The sequence below is a fragment of the Vulpes lagopus genome, chromosome 3 (genome assembly GCF_018345385.1).
Source record: "Vulpes lagopus strain Blue_001 chromosome 3, ASM1834538v1, whole genome shotgun sequence".
In the NCBI taxonomy this organism is placed as follows: Eukaryota; Metazoa; Chordata; class Mammalia; order Carnivora; family Canidae; genus Vulpes; species Vulpes lagopus.
Window position 1 is genome coordinate 51,977,289 of NC_054826.1, and position 12,180 is coordinate 51,989,468.

The 12,180-nt window shown below is 35.0% G+C and overlaps 1 protein-coding gene and 1 pseudogene across 3 annotated transcripts in view; both read right to left on the reverse strand.

The window, feature by feature from the left end:
- UIMC1 (ubiquitin interaction motif containing 1) overlaps window positions 1-12,180 on the reverse strand; it is a 120,490-nt gene that overhangs the window by 65,285 nt on the left and 43,025 nt on the right. The gene's annotated exons all lie outside the window — the stretch shown is intronic.
- Window positions 5,591-5,717, reverse strand: LOC121488596 (annotated as a pseudogene).

The window sequence follows — 12,180 nt, forward strand, 5'->3', positions numbered from 1 at the left end:
ATAATCTTAAGGTAGTCCAAGATTTCTTGGACAAGACCTAGAAAGAAAAAAAACATAAAACAAAAAAAAAATGGACCTCATCAAAATTTAAATCTTAAGAAAATAAAAAGGTAAGCCACAAAATGGGGGCACATATTTACAATATACATAGGTACATATATATAATCTGACAAAAGACTAATATCCAAAATTGATAAAGAATTCCTACAAGTTAATAAGAAAACAAGCAATCTAATTTTTAAATAATGAGCAAGAGATCAAAACAGATCCTTCACAGAAGAAATATTGGAATGACCAATAAGCACATGAAAAGACCATTAGTCATGAGGAAAATGCAAATTAAAATGAGATAGTAGGGGGACGCCTGGGTGAACTCAAGTGGACGCCTGAGCGTTCTGGCCTTTGGCTCAGGGCAGGATTCCAGGTCCGGGGATCTAGGCCTGCTTCAGGCTCCCTGTGAGGAGCCTGCTTCTTCCTCTGCCTGTGTCTTCTGCCTCTCTCTGTGTGTCTCTCATGAAAAAATAAATAAAATCTTAAAAAAAAAAAAAATGAGAAAGGACAGGCACTGGGTGGTTCAGTCAGGGTTTAAGACAGTTTAAGTACTACTGACTTCAAATCCAGTTGTGATCTCAGGGTTCTAGGATCAAGCCCAGCGTCAGACTCCATGCTCGGTAAGTGGTCTGCTTCTCCCTCTCCTCTGCACCTCCCCTTGCTCATGTTCTGTCACACTCTCTCTTAAATTAATAATTTTTTTCAAACAATTAAAATGAGATAGTACTACACACCACTAAAATAGCTAAAGTGAAACAGACATTCCTATTGAAGTCACTAAATCATAAAAAAAATTGATTACATCTTTTATGTTCATTTTAAGAGAACCAAGAACCATATAATGCAAAAGACATAAATCTGAGTTCTTTTTAATTCTTTGCTTCTCAAAAAACACCCTATTCCCTAAAAGTTCTGGAGAGATGAAGCTTTGCTACATTAACTGACATCTCCAGACTCTCCCCTCTTGCTCCACCCATTAGAACAAAAATTAATGTAGCAACACAATGTGCTTCTGTTTTTCTGACACACAAGTAGGAAGCTCTAGAAGCAGTCTTCCTCAGGTTTTCTACTCTTGAATTTTTGCTTCTTTAGTTGTCTAGACTTCAGCAGGCTTATTATCTTGTATTAGCTGGATAATAGTGGTGGTCTTTGAAAATCTCCCTCTCCCTTTTTACTTTGCTTCTTTTAATCTGCTATGAACACACATGTAGATTAATTATACTCTTCACTTTAGGGATTCTCATGTAATACATGATATATATAATACTTGTTTGGGTCACACATATATAAACTTGAGGTAAAAAAATTACAGCTGTTAAGAGGATTAATTTAATTACATGTAAGAGAGAATATCTTGGCAATACAAATATCCAAAATTATTAATTACTATTAATTAATAATTAAATTAACATATTGTCAGTATGTTTTATTTAAAGAAATCCAAAATTGTTCAATTCGGATTCTTTTTATGTATTAGATTACTCATAGCATTATAATCATATAACTTGACAAAGCCAACAGTACATATTTAATTTAAACCATAATCAGATTTAGTTACTGTCATTCACTATTACTGTCTCTTATTTTCATATATCAACCATGATCGGAGACTAAATTCCAAAACACATCACTGTTGATTAAGATTCATTTTACTTGATCTCTCTACTATATAAGAACCCAACCATTAGTAGAAAAAGAAAAAGAGCTTTTCCCCAGATCATGCACCTTAAAAGAAAATATCAGCAAGTGTCAACCTTAGAATCTTCAACTGAATTGACCTGCTCAGCTTATTAAATGATTCTGCTGAGCTAAACACACAGCTAGCACACAATTTGTGAGACTGATTATGCTGATCATAATTTATGTCGATTAACATACTCCGCCATTAAGGTTAGCTCCACTGAGATGTAATAAACTCAGGCTGTTAAAAAAATTAGATCACAAAATTAGATCATACCCACCAAGAGAATCCATATAATCTGGGGGTATTTGAAATGGCCGAAAGGGAATGTTATCATAAAACAAAAAAAAAAAAAAACAAACAAGATAAATTATTTTCCATCCAAATCTTTTCCTAAAAAACTTGCTTTTCCAAATCAGATAGAACTCTGCAACTGCAGTAAAGCTAATATATCTGTATGTTGCCAGTTACAGTATATATTTGTAAAACCATATTTGAAAGGCACCATTGTCTTAACACCCTTATATATGTGCATTCTCAAAGTGATACCACTTTTGGGAATTAACCACTAGGCAGTCACTGAGAGGCAATGCGATACACAAAAATGATGTCCACTAACTATCATCTAAAGGAACCCTGACTTAAATGCCTTTTAAAAAAAAACAAAACAAAACAAAAAAAAGGCAATGGTTAAGTAAATTTAGCATGTTAACTCAAGAAACGAAGATGCTGTTATCAAAATGCTAATCACAAAAACATAAAAATGATAAACCTGAATAATGACCAATGAAAAACATAATAGGGACGATACAACCAATTTCTGGTTCTACAACTTGGAAGTTGCCACTCTGTCCTAACGAGAAGTAAAAAAGCTGAAGAGACTAAAAAAATCAACAACTCTTTTTCAATCCACAAAAAAGGGAGGATACAGAGCAAACTACTGCACCAAGACAAAGAGATCAACAGGGGAATACAAGGAGTAATGGTGTATCAGAGCGAGATTCAAAAGCAGAAGCTGCCACTGTCAGGGTAAAAAAACAATAAACTGACAAAATTAGGTGGAGGCTCAGTGCATATAAGTCTGAGCATTAAAAACTCCACAGAAACTCAGTAACAGCAAACCCCACATTTTTGTAAGTTTTCTCTTCAAGAGCACAACTAGGTTCTCACAATAAATATAGAAGAAATTTCCACTTGACTACCACAGAGGAAAAAGGAACTTTTTTGAAATATGCCAAAACACTTGGTTCTTTTTAAGAAGGTTATGCCTAGGTCAATATAGGTCATCAAAGCCTACATGGAAGGGTAGTATCAGTACTGAACCTGATCTGAAAAGGGGACCATACAAATTCCAAACTTCTCTAGCCACCCTGTCCCACATAGAGGAAGAGCAGGGGGCATTAAAAAGGGGGGAGGGCACTGAGAAACACTTGTGAAGTTCACATCCATAGACACAGACACTGAATGACTAACACCTAACAATAGAACTGCAAAATACATTCCCTACTCTCATACCTTACCAACATATTAATTACCAAAAACCTATTTATAACATTTCTTTCTATGTACATCATGTCCAACTCTCAAGCAAAAATTAACAAGGCAATTCTAAAAGGGAAAAAAAAAAAAACAACCCACAAAAGAGGGGTTTTGTCTTGGTTTTGGTCTTTGAAGAGACAAAGTAAGAATCGAAACAGACATGGCAGAGATATTGGAATTATCAGACTAGAAATTTAAAACAACTACGATTAGAGGTGCCTGGGTGGCTTAGTCAGTTAAGTGTCCAACTCTTGATTTCAGCTCAGGTCATGGTCTCAGGGTTGTGAGCTGAAGCCCTATGTAGAGGCTTTGTGCTAGGCGTGGAGTTTGCTTGAGATTCTTTCTCTCCCTTTTCCTCTGTCTTTCCCGCCCACCCTCTCTAGAAAGAAAAAAAACTAATTTAAATTTTTTAAAATAATTTATTTAAATAAATAAATAAAACAACTATGATTAATATGCTAAGGTGCTCTCATGGATAAAGTAGAGAACATGCATGAACAGATGGACAATACAAATAGAGATGGGAATCCGAAAGAACCAAGAAATGCTAGAGATCAAAAACACTAAAACAAAATTGAAGAATGCCTTTTGTTGGCTTATTATAAACTAGACACAACTGAGTATATATCCAAAGGAAACCTCTAAAACTAAAAAGAAAACAGAGACTGAAAAGAATAAAAACCAGGACTATCCAAGAACTATGCGACAATCACAAAAGGAGTAACAAACACATATTACAACTACCTACCATAAAGAAAAAAGAAAGGAGAAAAAGAAACATGCAAAACAGTAAAGGACTCAAACTCTTCCCAAATTAATGTCAGGTACCAAAACACAGGTCCAGAAAGCTCAACAAAAAAAACGAAAACCCACCTTACACTTAAGATATACCATTTTCAAACTACAGAAAATCTAAGATAAAGGAAAAATCCTAAAAGAAGTGATGGGGGTGGGGATACCTTAACTATACAGAAATAAAGATGAAGAATTACATCTGACTTCTCAAAAACGATGCAAGCAAAAAGAGAGTGAAATACTTAGTATTGAAAGAAAAAAATCTACCAATACAGAATTCTTTACCCTGTGAATTATTCTTCAAAATTGAAGGAGAAATAGACTTTCTTAAACAAAAACTGAGGCAATTTGTTGCCAATAGACCTGCTTTGCAAGAAATGTTGAAAGAAGTTCCTTAGACACAGGTCAGAAAACTCAGATATACATAAATAAAGGAAGAATATTAAAGAAGGAATACTTAAGGGTTGTGTGAGTCTCCGATTGGGCTTCCCTTCAGGAAGCCTCCTTCTCCCTCTGCCTGTGTCTCTGCCTCTCTCTGTGTCTCTCATGAAACACATACATACATACATACATACATACATAAATGGAATATTTTAAAAAATAAAAAAGAAAGGAATACACGACGTGAATAAAAACTTATTTTTCTTATTTTTGAAGATTTTATTTATTTCAATCATGAGAGACACACAGAGAGAGGCAGAGACACAGGCAGAAGAAGAAGCAGGCTGGCTCCCTGCAGGGAACCCTATGCGGGACTCGACTGGGATCATGACCTGAGCTATGAAGGCAGATGGTCAACCACTGAGCCACCCAGGCATCCCTATTTTTCCTATTCTTAATCTAACAGAAAACTGTTCAAAAAACTAATACTAACAATGTATCTGTTTGGAATGTTTGTGTATCTTATTTTTATACAGGTGTCTGCATTTGTGAAATGACAACAATGATGCAAGAAATGAGAGAAATTAGCCATTATTTTCTTATTATAAAGTACACATAATACTTATGAATTATCAGTGCTATTTGAGAATGGATTGGGATTAGTTGTAAATGTATATTGCAAACTCTAGGCAATCGCTAAAAATTGTAAAAAAAAAAAGAAAACTATCTATGGACCAGGAATAGAACAACTTCAAAGAAATAATGTTAAGTAGAAAAAAGTATACAAGAGTTATATACAGTATGCTACTTTTTTGTGTATTGAAGAAGTAAGAAAATATTTTATATACCTGTTTATGTTTGTAGAGCGACACAAGGATAAATTAGAATCTAATCCAAAGTGGTTACATACAGATGGGTTGGGAACAAGGTAGAAAGGCTAAGGGAAAGAGTGACATTTTTTTAACTATATCTTTTTGTATCTCTTTGACTTACACAACTGAGTAAACATTAAATTTTTTAAAAGATTTTATTTATGAGAGACACACGTGGGGGGGGAGGGGGTGCGGGCAGAGACACAGACAGGGAGAAGCAGGCTCCCCATGGGGAGCCCGATATGGGACTTGATCCCAGGATACAGGACCACGACCTAAGCCAAAGGCAGACACTCAACCACTGAGCCCCACCCAGGTGCCCTAAACATTTTTTTAATTAGCAATAATCACGCCTCGGATAAACCTCATTGGCTGCAATAATGCCACTGCACAAAGCTTAAATATTTTTTTAAAGTAAAATAAAATCGTTAAGAATGGAGGATCCTAAAAAACTGAATCCCAAATATAAAAAAAGGACTCTACTATATATGAAGTGACCTTAATGAGAATGAAAACATGGGGATCCCTGGGTGGCGCAGCGGTTTGGCGCCTGCCTTTGGCCCAGGGCGCGATCCTGGAGACCCGGGATCGAATCCCACATCAGGCTCCCGGTGCATGGAGCCTGCTTCTCCCTCCGCCTGTGTCTCTGCCTCTCTCTCTCTCTCTCTCTCTGTGACTATCATAAATTAAAAAAAAAAAAAAAAAAAGAAAGAAAAGAGAATGAAAACATCAAAATCTGTGGGATGTAACTGACACAGTTATTTCAGAAAAATGTACAGGTTTTCATGATCATATTAGAAAAGAAAAAAGTTCAGGGGCCATCTGGGTAGCTCAGTCAGTTGAGCAGCCAACTCTTGATTTCAGCTCAGGTCATGATCTCAGGGCCTGGGACTGAGCTTTACATTGAGCTTGAGCTTGGCATGCAGTCTGCTTAAGATTCTCTCCCTCTCCCTCTCTTCTTCCCCTGCTCTAACAAATAAATCTTAAAAAAAAAAAAAAAGTTTAAAATGATGCAAGCTTCCCACTTAAAGAAGCTAGAAAATGAAGAGTGAAATTAACCCAAAGCAAAGAGAAATAAATATGAAGAACGGAAATCAACAAAAAGATGCCATATAAAAGAAAAAAATTAAAGAACAGAAATCAACAAAAAGAAGATGCCATATAAAAGAAAAAAATTAAAGAAGCAAAAAAATTGGTTCTATGAAAAAAATAAAATTTATAAAAATCTAACTAGATTAGGAAAAAAGAGAAAACACAAATTAACAATATCATGAATAACACAAGGGATATATACTACAGATTTTACAGTCACAAAAAGAATAATAAGGGAATACTGTGGACAATTATGTATCAACAAATCTGACAACTTGGATCATGCATTCTCAAAAGGGATGACCTCATCTCCAAATGGACAAAAATTGGTTCTTGGAGGTCAGAAAAATCATAACTCTCTTTATGTATAAAAGAAAGATACACAAGGGTGCCTGGGTGGCTTAGTTGGTTGTGTTTGAGTCTGGATTTCAGTTCAGGTCTCAATCTCAGAGTCATGAGCTCAAGCCCCCCGCACAGGGCTCCACACTGAGCATGGAGTCTACTTAAAAAAACAACAACAAAACAAAACACACACAGATACACAATCAGTACATAAATGGGATCTACAGCATTATCTGTGGTATTAAAATTTCATGGGCACAGGTGGTTAGGAAAAAAATGTCTCAAAAGGATACTTTGAGGAACAACAAAAAGTTTGAAACATTGATTTTATTGAAACAAAATTATTGAAACTACACTAATTATGAAAAATGACACAAGAAGAAACACAAAGTCTGAATAGTCTTATCTCTATTAAGGAAATTAAATTTGTTATTATAAAACTTTTCCTTAAAGAAAATCCCAAAACTATCTGACATTCATCACTGGTGAATTCTATCAAACAATAAAGAAAAAATTAATACCAAACTAATTCAGAAAATAAGACATCAATTCTACCCAAATTGATTTATAGAATCAACACAATCCCAATCAAAATCTCAACAAGCTTGTTTAATGAAATGTAACAGAAAAATCAGAAATAGATCCATAATGGATTTTCAACAAGGACAAGCTTTTCAACAAATAGTGCTACAACTAGATATCCATGAAAAAAAATTATCTTCAACCCTTATCTCATACTATACATAGAAACTAACTCAAAATGAATCACACATCTAAATATAAAAGCTAAAACTGGGCAGCCAAGTGGCTCAGCGGTTTAGCACCACCTTCAGCCCAAGGTGTGATCCTGGAGACCCGGGATCAAGTCCCACGTTGGGCTCCCTGCATGGAGCCTGCTTCTCCCTCTGCCTGGCTCTGCCTCTCTCTGTGTCTCTCATGAACAAATAAATAAAATCTAAAAAAAAAAAAAAAAAAAGCTAAAACTATAAAAATTCTAGAAGAAAACATAAGTGAAAATCTTTATAATCTTAAGGTAGTCCAAGATTTCTTGGACAAGACCTAGAAAGAAAAAAAACATAAAACAAAAAAAAATGGACCTCATCAAAATTTAAATCTTAAGAAAATAAAAAGGTAAGCCACAAAATGGGGGCACATATTTACAATATACATAGGTACATATATATAATCTGACAAAAGACTAATATCCAAAATTGATAAAGAATTCCTACAAGTTAATAAGAAAACAAGCAATCTAATTTTTAAAATAATGAGCAAGAGATCAAAACAGATCCTTCACAGAAGAAAATATTGGAATGACCAATAAGCACATGAAAAGACCATTAGTCATGAGGAAAATGCAAATTAAAATGAGATAGTAGGGGGACGCCTGGGTGACTCAGTGACTGAGCGTCTGCCTTTGGCTCAGGGCAGGATTCCAGGGTCCTGGGATCTAGTCCTGCATCAGGCTCCCTGTGAGGAGCCTGCTTCTTCCTCTGCCTGTGTCTCTGCCTCTCTCTGTGTGTCTCTCATGAAAAAATAAATAAAATCTTAAAAAAAAAAAAAATGAGAAAGGACAGGCACCTGGGTGGTTCAGTCAGGTAAGCAGTTAAGCATCTGACTTCAACTCCAGTTGTGATCTCAGGGTTCTAGGATCAAGCCCAGCGTCAGACTCCATGCTCGGTAAGTGGTCTGCTTCTCCCTCTCCCTCTGCACCTCCCCTTGCTCATGTTCTGTCACACTCTCTCTTAAATTAATAATTTTTTTCAAACAATAAAATGAGATAGTACTACACACCACTAAAATAGCTAAAGTGAAACAGACATTCCTATTGAAGTCACTAAATCATAAAAAAAATTGATTACATCTTTTATGTTCAATTTAAGAGAACCAAGAACCATATAATGCAAAAGACATAAATCTGAGTTCTTTTTAATTCTTTGCTTCTCAAAACACCCTATTCCCTAAAAGTTCTGGAGAGATGAAGCTTTGCTACATTAACTGACATTCTCCAGACTCTCCCCTCTTGCTCCACCATTAGAACAAAAATTAATGTAGCAACACAATGTGCTTCTGTTTTTCTGACACACAAGTAGGAAGCTCTAGAAGCAGTCTTCCTAGGTTTAAATCTTGATTTTTGCTTCTTTAGTTGTCTAGACTTCAGCAGGTTAATTATCTTGTATAGCTGGATAATAGTGGTGGTCTTTGATAATCTCCCTCTCCCTTTTTACTTTGCTTCTTTTAATCTGCTATGAACACACATGTAGATTAATTATACTCTTCACTTTAGGGATTCTCATGTAAATACCATGATTCTATAATACTTGTTTTGGGTCACACATATATAAACTTGAGGTAAAAATATTTACAGCTGTTAAGAGGATTAATTTAATACATGTAAGAGAGAATAGTGCTTGGCACATACAAATATCCAAAATTATTAATTACTATTAATTAATAATTAAATTACATATTGTCATTATGTATTATTTAAAGAAATCCAAAATGTCAATTCAGATTCTTTTTATGTATATATTACTCATAGCATATAATCATATAACTTGACAAAGCCACCATTACATATTTAATTTAAACCATAATCAGAATTAGTTACTGTCATTCACTATTACTGTCTCTTATTTTCATATATCAACCATGATCGGAGACTAAATTCCAAAACACATCACTGTTGATTAAGATTCATTTTACTTGATCTCTCTACTATATAAGAACCCAACCATTAGTAGAAAAGGAAAAAGAGCTTTTCCCCAGATCATGCACCTTAAAAGAAAATATCAGCAAGTGTCAACCTTAGAATCTTCAACTGAATTGACCTGCTCAGCTTATTAAATGATTCTGCTGAGCTAAACACACAGTAGCACACAATTTGTGAGACTGATTATGCTGATCATAATTTATGACGATTAACATCTCCCAGCATTCAGGTTAGCTTCCCACTGAGATGTATAAACAGGCTGTTAACAAATTAGATCACAAAATTAGATCATACCCACCAAGAGAATCCATATAATCTGGGGGTATTTGAAATGGCCGAAAGGGAATGTTTCATAAAACAAAAAAACAAACAAGATAAATTATTTTCCCATCCAAATCTTTTCCTAAAAACTTGCTTTTCCAAATCAGATAGAACTCTGCAACTGCAGTAAAGCTAATATATCTGTATGTTGCCAGTTACAGTATAAATTTGTAAAACATATTTGAAAGGCACCATGTCATAACCCTTATATATGTGCATTCTCAAAGTGATACCACTTTTGGGAATTAACCCTAGGCAGTCACTGAAGAGCAATGCTATACACAAAAAGATGTCCACTATACTATCATCTAAAGGAACCCTGACTTAAATGCCTTTTAAAAAAAAACAAAACAAAACAAAAAAAAGGCAATGGTTAAGTAAATTATAGCATGTTAACTCAAGAAACTCAGATGTTGTTATCAAAATGCTAATCACAAAAACATAAAAATGATAAACTGAATAATGCCCAAATGAAAACATAATAGGGACGATACAACCAATTTCTGGTTCTACAACTTGGAAGTTGCCACTCTGTCCTAACGAGAAGTAAAAAGCTGAAGAGACTAAAAAAATCAACAACTCTTTTTCAATCCACAAAAAAGGGAGGATACAGAGCAAACTACTGCACCAAGACAAAGAGATCAACAGGGGAATACAAGGAGTAATGGTGTATCAGAGCAGAGATTCAAAAGCAGAAGCTGCCACTGTCAGGGTAAAAAAACAATAAACTGACAAATTAGTGGAGGCTCAGTGCATATAAGTCTGAGCATTAAAAACTCCACAGAAACTCAGTAACAGCAAACCCCCACATTTTTGTTAAGTTTTCTCTTCAAGAGCACAACTAGGTTCTCACAATAAATATAGAAGAAATTTCCACTTGACTACCACAGAGGAAAAAGGAACTTTTTTGAAATATGCCAAAACACTTGGTTCTTTTTAAGAAGGTATGCCCTAGGTCAAAATAGGTCATCAAAGCCTACACTGACAGGGTATTATCAGTACTGAACTGATCTGAAAAAGGGGACATACCAAATTCCAAACTTCTCTAGCCACCCTGTCCCACATAGAGGAAGAGCAGGGGGCATTAAAAAGGGGGGAGGGGCACTGAGAAACACTTGTGAAGTTCACATCCATAGACACAGACACTGAATGACTAACACCTAACAATAGAACTGCAAAATACATTCCCTACTCTCATACCTTACCAACATATTAATTACCAAAAACCTATTTATAACAGTTTCTTTCTATGTACATCATGTCCAACTCTCAAGCAAAAATTAACAAGGCATTCTAAAAGGGAAAAAAAAAAAACAACCCACAAAAGAGGGGTTTTGTCTTGGTTTTGTCTTTGAAGAGACAAAGTAAGCATCAGAACCAGACATGGCAGAGATATTGGAATTATCAGACTAGAAATTTAAAACAACTACGATTAGAGGTGCCTGGGTGGCTTAGTCAGTTAAGTGTCCAACTCTTGATTTCAGCTCAGGTCATGGTCTCAGGGTTGTGAGCTGAAGCCCTATGTAGAGGCTTTGTGCTAGGCGTGGAGTTTGCTTGAGATTCTTTCTCTCCCTTTTCCTCTGTCTTTCCCGCCCACCCTCTCTAGAAAGAAAAAAAACTAATTTAAATTTTTAAAATAATTTATTTTAAATAAATAAATAAAACAACTATGATTAATATGCTAAGGGCTCTCATGGATAAAGTAGAGAACATGCATGAACAGATGGACAATACAAATAGAGATGGGAATCCGAAAGAACCAAGAAATGCTAGAGATCAAAAACACTAAAACAAAATTGAAGAATGCCTTTGTTGGGCTTATTAGTAAACTAGACACAACTGAGTATATATCAAAGAAACCTCTAAAACTAAAAAGAAAACAGAGACTGAAAAGAATAAAACAGAATATCCAAGAACTATGCGACAATCACAAAAGGAGTAACAAACACATAATACAACTACCTACCATAAAGAAAAAAGAAAGGAGAAAAAGAAACATGCAAAACAGTAAAGGACTCAAACTCTTCCCAAATTAATGTCAGGTACCAAAACACAGGTCCAGAAAGCTCAACAAAAAAACGAAAACCCACCTTACACTTAAGATATACCATTTTCAAACTACAGAAAATCTAAGATAAAGGAAAAATCCTAAAAGAAGTGATGGGGGTGGGGATACCTTAACTATACAGAAATAAAGATAAGAATTACATCTGACTTCTCAAAAACGATGCAAGCAAAAAGAGAGTGAAATACTTAGTATTGAAAGAAAAAAATCTACCAATACAGAATTCTTTACCCTGTGAATTATTCTTCAAAATTGAAGGAGAAATAGACTTTCTTAAACAAAAACTGAGGCAATTTGTTGCCAATAGACCTGCTTTGCAAGAAATGTT